Raw genomic sequence first — 7,698 nt, 5'->3', positions numbered from 1 at the left:
GAGCTTCTTCTGCGGCGGCTCCTCGTCTTTTTCGTGAGGCGTGGATGGCGCCTCTGGCTAGGAGCAGTGTGGACTTCTCCTTCGTCCACTTCTTCTTCATCCGCGCTGGCTCTTCGTCTTTTTCGTGAGACGTCGATGGCGCCTCCGGTTGGAAGCACCCACTTCTGGTGGGATTGCAGCCGCTTCGGATGGAGGTTTCGGGATCCCAGATCTCCAGCTCCTCGGAGTCTCCACCTCTTCTTTACTTTCTTTACACCCTAATTCCCCTCTGGGAATTCCTTGTAATCACACGAGCACGCCATTGTAACCAGAAATTATTGAAACGAAAAGTGTTATACATTTTTGAACTGTCTTTCTGGCATTGTCGTTCTACTGGTAATACATCCGCAGGTTAGCGGAATTCCAGCTCCTTGGAATTTCTCGACCATTTAGAGCCTCCAACTGGTAGGAACCAGGTCGGTTTACCCAGCGAACCCTATACGGGCCTTCCCAATTTGGCGCTAGCTTCCCACCTTCCGCAGGTTGAGATGCTTTAGCTCGCCTTAGCACCAGATCTCCGATTCTGAAAAGCTTCGGTCGGACCTTGGAGTTGTAATATCGGGCCACCCTCCGCTAATACATCGCCATCTGAACCTGCGCCATTTCCCTCGCTTCTTCCAAGAGATCCAGGTTCCCTCGGAGTTGCTCCGAATTGGCCTCGGGTCGGTGCGCGGCCACCCGAGGTGAGGGGAGTCCGAGCTCCACGGGGACAACGGCTTCCGTGCCATAGGTTAGGCTGAAAGGCGTCTCCCCGGTAGGGGTCCGATGCGTGGTCCGATACGCCCAAAGGACATTCTCGAGTTCTTCGACCCAAGCTTGCCCCGTCCGACCGATTCGCGCTTTGATTCCTTGGAGGATTGTCCGATTTGTGACCTCGGCCTCGCCGTTGGTTTGGGGATGCGACACAGATGTGAACCGATGCTCGATCCCGAACTCCTCGCAGAAGTCACGGAAATGCTTGTTGTCGAACTGTCGGCCATTATCCGAGATGAGGACCCGAGGTACCCCAAATCGGACAATGATGTTCTTCTTCATGAACTTCCGGACTTGCGCCTCCGTGATAGTGGCCAGCGGCTCTGCCTCCACCCACTTGGTGAAGTAGTCGATTGCAACAATCAAAAATTTCCGCTGAGCTGAAGCGACGGGGAATGGTCCGAGGATATCCATTCCCCACTGGGCGAAGGGCCAGGGTGCAGTGATTGGTGCCAAGGGGACAGAAGGGACTCTCTGGACGTTGGCGTGGCGCTGGCAGGCGTCGCATTTCCGTACATGATCCTTTGAGTCCTCCAACAAGGTAGGCCAATAATAGCCTTGCCTCATGATCTTGTGCGCCAAGGACCTAGCCCCCAAGTGTGATCCGCAAACGCCTTCGTGGACTTCGCCGAGGACGTAGGCTGCTTCCGAGGGGCGGAGGCACTTTAAGAGGGGGGCGGTGAACGAGGTCCGATACAGCCTCCCTTCATAGAGTACGTAGTGGGCGGACTTCATAACAAGTCGCCGAGCTTGATCTTCATCTTCAGGGAGGATCCCTTCGGCGAGGTAGGCGACAAGCGGGTCCATCCAAGACGGCTCCGGATCAATCGCCATCACCGCTCCAGCCTCGCCGATGCTCGGGGCATCCAGGGTCTCCAGGTAGATCGCCCTCGACAAGTTGTGCGCGTCTGCGCCCACTAAGCGGGACAACCTGTCGGCCCTGGCATTTTCACTTCTTGGGACCTGCTGGATGTCGACACTGCCGAGGTCGGGAATGAGTGCTTGCACCTTCCGGACGTAATTCTGCATGGTCGGGTTTCGGGCTTCGAACTCCCCACGGACCTGCCCGACCACTAGCTGGGAGTCGGTGAAGACCTTCAGGCGCCGGATGCCGAGCTCCTTGGTGAGTTTGAGTCCCGTGACTAGGGCCTCGTACTCCGCCTCGTTGTTGGTCACTGGAAATCCGAACCTCAAGGCATACTCGGCTATCACTCCATCAGGATTGGTAAGGACCAGCCCGGCCCCTCCACCTTCGGGGTTCGACGACCCATCGATGTGAAGCGTCCAAATCGGGAGGTCGAGGCTGGGTGTTTCCGGCGACCTAGGTTCCGCTCCTGCACCGTGCACTCAGCGAGGAAATCCGCGAGCGCCTGGGCCTTGATGGTGGGTCGGGGCTGGTAGCGGATGTCGAACTCACCAAGTTCTACTGCCCACTTCACCAGCCGTCCCGCATTCTCAGGATTGCTGAGGATCTGCCGCAGCGGTTGATCGGTCAAGAGGGTGACAGAATGGGCCTGAAAATAGGGGCGAAGCCTCCTGGTCGCGGTCAGCAGCGCGAAGGCGATCTTTTCAGCCTTCGTATACCGCGTCTCGGCATCCCGTAGGACCCGGCTGATGTAGTACACAGGCTTCTGGAGCTTTGCCTCTTCCCGAACCAGTACCGCACTGACTGCGGTTGGGGAGACCGCCAGATAGAGGTAGAGCATCTCCCCTTCTTGCGGCTTGGACAGCAGGGGAGGAGACGCCAAGTATTCCTTGAGCTGGTCGAATGCTGCTTGACATTCGGCCGTCCAGAGGAAGTCTTTCGGGCGTTTCAACACCTTGAAGAAAGGTTGGCAGCGTTCGGCCGATTTTGCCACAAATCGTCCGAGTGCGGCGACCCTCCCAGCGAGCTCCTGAACCTCCTTCACTTTGGTCGGAGGGAACATATCTTGGATGGCCTTGATTTTGTCCAGGTTGGCTTCGATCCCCCGCTGGTTGACAATGAAACTGAGGAACCTCCCGGCCGAAGCGCCAAAGGCGCACTTCGCTGGGTTCAGCTTCATGTGAAACTTCCGCAAGGTGGCGAAAGTCTCCTCCAGATCCGCGATGTGCTGGTCTGCATGGCGGCTCTTCACCAGCATATCGTCCACGTACACCTCCATGTTCCGGCCGATTTGCTCTTTGAAGATTTTGTTGACGAGGCGCTGGTAAGTGGTGCCAGCATTCTTCAGACCGAAGGGCATTACCTTGTAACAGTACAGCCCCCGGTCTGTTATAAAGGCAGTTTTCTCCTCGTCCTGTGGAGCCATCATTATCTGGTTGTAGCCGGAGAAGGCGTCCATGAAAGACAGCAGCTGATATCCGGAAGTCGCGTCGACCAGTTGGTCTATCCGCGGAAGCGGAAAGCTATCCTTGGGGCATGCCTTGTTCAGGTCGGTGTAGTCGACGCACATCCTCCACTTTCCGCTCGCCTTCCGGACAAGTACGACATTTGCCAGCCATTCGGGGTAGCTGACCTCCCTTATGAATCCTGCCTCCAAGAGCTTGTCTACCTCCTGGTCGACCACTCGGATCCGATCCGGGGCACAGTGTCTCTTCTTCTGTTTTACCGGTCGGTGGGTCGGGTCGACGTTGAGGGCGTGAGAAATGACCTCCGGGTCGATCCCAGGTACATCGGCCGCCGACCAGGCAAACACATCGACATTGGCTCGGAGGAATTCCACCAACCGGGCCCGAGCTCCCAGGTCGAGATTGGCGCCGACCCGGATCGTCCTGTCCGGGAGACCTTCCTCGAGGGGAACTTCGATCACACCCTCGGCCGGCTCCCCGTGCCGCAAGGCCACCTCGTCTCTGGCGTCGAGGGACTCGACGCTTAAGGCTTCTACGGGCTTCTTCCCTTTGAGAGTTGCTAGGAAACATTGCCTTGCGGTCGGTTGGTCACCTCGGACCTCTCCAATCCCGGCCGCCGTGGGGAACCGCATGAGCAAGTGGTACGTAGAGACCACCGCGCGAAGGGCGTTCAGTCCGGGTCGTCCGAGGATAGCGTTGTAGGCCGAGGGAACACGGACGACCAAGAACCCGAGCCGCACCGTGGCTTCTGCGGGTGGAACGCCCGCAGTCACAGGCAGCTCAACGACACCTTCGGCCGAGATAGCGTCACCAGTGAATCCTATGAGGGGGGTGGATGTTTTATGCAACAATTGTCTGGACAAGCTCATCTTTTGGAAGGCCTCGTAAAACAAAATATTAGCTGAGCTTCCACTATCCACAAGAACACGCCTTACATCATAGTTTGCCATAGTGAGGAAGATCACCATGGCGTCATCGTGGGGGGTCTGAACCCCCTTTACATCTTCATCACAAAAAGTGATTACATTACTGACCCTCTGCCTCTTTGCGACGGCTGCCCCTGACGCTTCAGTCGAGCCCCCTGCGTTCCTCTCGGGCCGGAGGCAGCCCCCAGTGATAGTGTGGATCACGCCCGCGACGGATCGATTCTGCTCCCGAGGCTCCTGAGGGGCCGGGTCGGCCGGACGCGGGTCTGCGGGGGGACGTCGGTCGTTCACATATCGACCGAGACGCCCTCGGCGGATGAGAGCCTCGATCTCGTCCCGAAGCTGGAAGCAGTCTTCGGTGTCGTGGCCGTGGTCCCGGTGGTACTCACAGTACGCCCGAGAGGGCCTCCTCCCAGGAATCTTCTTCATCTATCTCGGGACCGGGAGGTCCTCCCGCCCCTTGATTTCCATGAGGATCTGGGCCCGGGGATTCAGGAGAGGAGTGTACCGGTTGAAACGTCGGGGCGGAGAACGAGGGCGTAGGGCGCCGTGGTTCCTCGCCGGTGACAGGCTTCTGCGCCGACGTTGAGGCGTCGGGCTCCTCCTCTGGCGTGCCTCTTTTCGCCTTTTCTTTCCGAGCTTTGGAGGGATCTCGGCGGCCTCCTTGCTCCGGTGGGCGGCCGCCTCCTTGGCATCCGCATACTGGTTCGCCCGGGACAACAGCTCGGGGAAGCTCCGCGGCAGGCGTTTGTCCAGGGAGAAGGTGAGTCTGCCCTTTCGGAAGCCACGCTTCAGGGCTGAAAGAGCCACCTCCTGGCTCAGGTTCCGGACTTCCAGCGTAGCCTTGTTGAAGCGGGTAAGATAATCCCGCAAGCTTTCTCCCTCGTTTTGCCGGACATCAAAGAGGGAGTCGGAGACCAGTCGCCGCCGGCTACTGACGGCGAAATGGGTGATGAAGAGGCGAGTAAACTGGTCGAAGGACTGGATTGAGTTAGCCTCCAAGCCGGCGAACCACGCGCTTGCCGGGCCACGGAGGGTCGCCGGGAAGGCCTTGCAGAGGAGAGGATCTGATGCTCCGTGGAGGAGCATAAGGGTCCTGAAACTCTCGACGTGATCCCGCGGGTCTGCCGCCCCGTCATAGGGCTCGATCGCCGGCATTTTAAACCCCGGCGGATTCGGGGTCCGCAGGATCCTCGAGGCAAGCGCCGGCTGGGAGGAGATCTCCAAGTCGGCGAAGGGATCTTTGGAGTGGCCCTTCAGGACCTGGAGTTGTCGGTGGAGATCGTCCACCCGCCGGTCCAGGGAGCGCGACCGATGGGTGGGAGACAAGGAGCACCGAGAGGGGGACCGACTGGAGCGCGGGTTCCTTGAGGACTGGGGGGTCTGGGAACGCGCCCGGGCCCGCCTCTCGTACCCCGCGCAGCTCCGATGGGAAGGTCCCGGCAGAATGGACCGTGCTCGAGAATCTTCCTCGTGCCGGCGCTCCTCCCCATGGGAGAGGAAGGAGCACGGGTTGAGGAGGACAGGTGAGCGCTCAGGGAGCAGCGGCTCCTGGGCCCGCTGCGGCGCCCGAGACATCACACCCTGCAGGTTCTGCACTGCCTCCGCGAGGGTGCGAACCTGCTGGGCTAACTGGTCGAACTGAGCGGCTTCGACCATCTGAATGGGAGGTGGAGCGGTGGAGTGTTGCTGAGAATGTGTTGGAGACGCAGCGGCCTCCCGGCCGGAGGCGCGAGAGGCCCCGCGACCGGAGGCATTGAAAGCTCCACGACCACCTCGCCGTGCCATTACGATCGCTCTGAGATTCGGTCCCTTCCTCTAGCGCCAACTGTTGCTGGTGGTCCAAACCGAGAACGATTGGCACAGCGGTGTGAACGGGGTTCCGTTTGAGTTGCCTTGGTTGGTGTTGATTGCGCTCCACCTTCCACCGAGAAACCTGCAAGCAAGCCTCGCACCACCACTGGGGTAGTGGGGGCCCTCCGACGATCAAGTCAAAGGAGATTGGAGGAGAAGGAGATAATAGTAGCAAGTAAGAGAATGCACTGGAAGTTCTTGCTTACCCCCCCTTCTCCCCCCAGCCGCATATATACCAGGCTGGGGGGTCCTTCTGGGGGGTTCGTCATCGTGGGGCACGATGGAGCTGCCACTGACACGGCCGTTACAGGGCGTCGTGGGGCAGCGCTGGGTACGGACATGACAGGGCGTAGTGGAGCTCCACCTTGTACGGCCATTACAGGGGATCGTGGAGCAGCGCCAGATACAACCGTTGCAGGGAGTAGTGGAGCAGGAGGCTGCGGCGTGCCTCTGGGGAATAGCCTGTCGTTGTCGAGAGATGTCCGACTCGGGGTCGGGCTGCGGAGACGAAGATGTCCGACTCGGGGTCGGATTGCTGGATCAAGGGGCTGCCAACTCGGGGTCGGGCTGCGGAGCCGAAGATATCCGACTCGGGGTCGGATTGCTGGATCAAGGGGCAGCCGACTCGGGGTCGGGCTGCGGAGCCGAAGATATCCGACTCGGGGTCGGATTGCTGGATCAAGGGGCAGCCGACTCGGGGTCGGATTGCTGGATCAAGGGGCTGCCGTAGTCTTCCTGGGCGCGCGTGCCGGTCACGTGGGGCATGGTGGCTAAGTTCCCCCATAACAGACTCCTCTTGGTACACCACAGTATAACGGTGTATCAGAAAGAAGAAATCGAACTCTGTTAGACATGGTTCGATCCATGATGGGGTTTGCGAGTCTGCCCATATCCTTTTGGGGATATGCACTTGAGTCAGCCTGCTACATTCTAAATAAGATTCCAAGTAAGTCTGTAAATAAAACACCACATGAGATGTGGACTGGACGTAAGCCAATGCTCTCTCACCTTAGGGTTTGGGGATGTCCGGCATATATCAAACGTTTGAAAACAGACAAACTTGAACCCAAGTCTGATAGATGTTTCTTTGTTGGTTATCCTAAAGAAACTAAAGGATATTACTTCTACTTTGCTGAAGAACAAAAGTTGTTCGTAAGCAATAGAGCTGTTTTCTTAGATAAAGAATTTCTTAGTGAAGGAACTAAAAGCTCTAATATTGAGCTTAGGGAAGTTCAACATGTAGAAGATCCGAAACCATCCACTAAACCAATTGAGTCGAATTTGATTAGATCAGATCCAGAACCCATCTTAGATGCACCATTAAGGCGATCAGGTAGAGTACCACGTCAGCCGGACAGATACTACGGTTTCTTGGTCCGGAACGGGGATCCTGTCGAACTTGATGAAAATGATGAGGATCCGATCACCTATATGGATGCTATGCAGAGGCATGACTCTGATGCATGGCTTGGAGCCATGCAATCCGAAATGGAATCCATGAAGGTCAATGATGTATGGACATTAGTTGACCCACCCGAAGGGATTAAACCCATAGGGTGTAAGTGGATTTTCAAAAGAAAACGGGGCGCAGACGGCAAAGTAGAGACCTATAAAGTCCGTCTGGTTGCCAAGGGATATCATCAACGTTATGGTATTGACTATGATGAGACGTTTTCTCCTGTGGCAATGCTCAAATTCATTCGGATTATGCTTGCGATAGCAGCACACTTAGATTATGAGATCTGGCAGATGGATGTTAAAACCGCTTTTCTAAATGGAGATTTAGAAGAGGAGG

This window comes from Phoenix dactylifera, chromosome 4 (genome assembly GCF_051530095.1).
Source record: "Phoenix dactylifera cultivar Ajwa chromosome 4, Ajwa_hap1_PhDact_Kaust_v1.1, whole genome shotgun sequence".
NCBI lineage: Eukaryota > Viridiplantae > Streptophyta > Magnoliopsida > Arecales > Arecaceae > Phoenix > Phoenix dactylifera.
Note: the sequence above shows the minus strand (reverse complement) of the source record.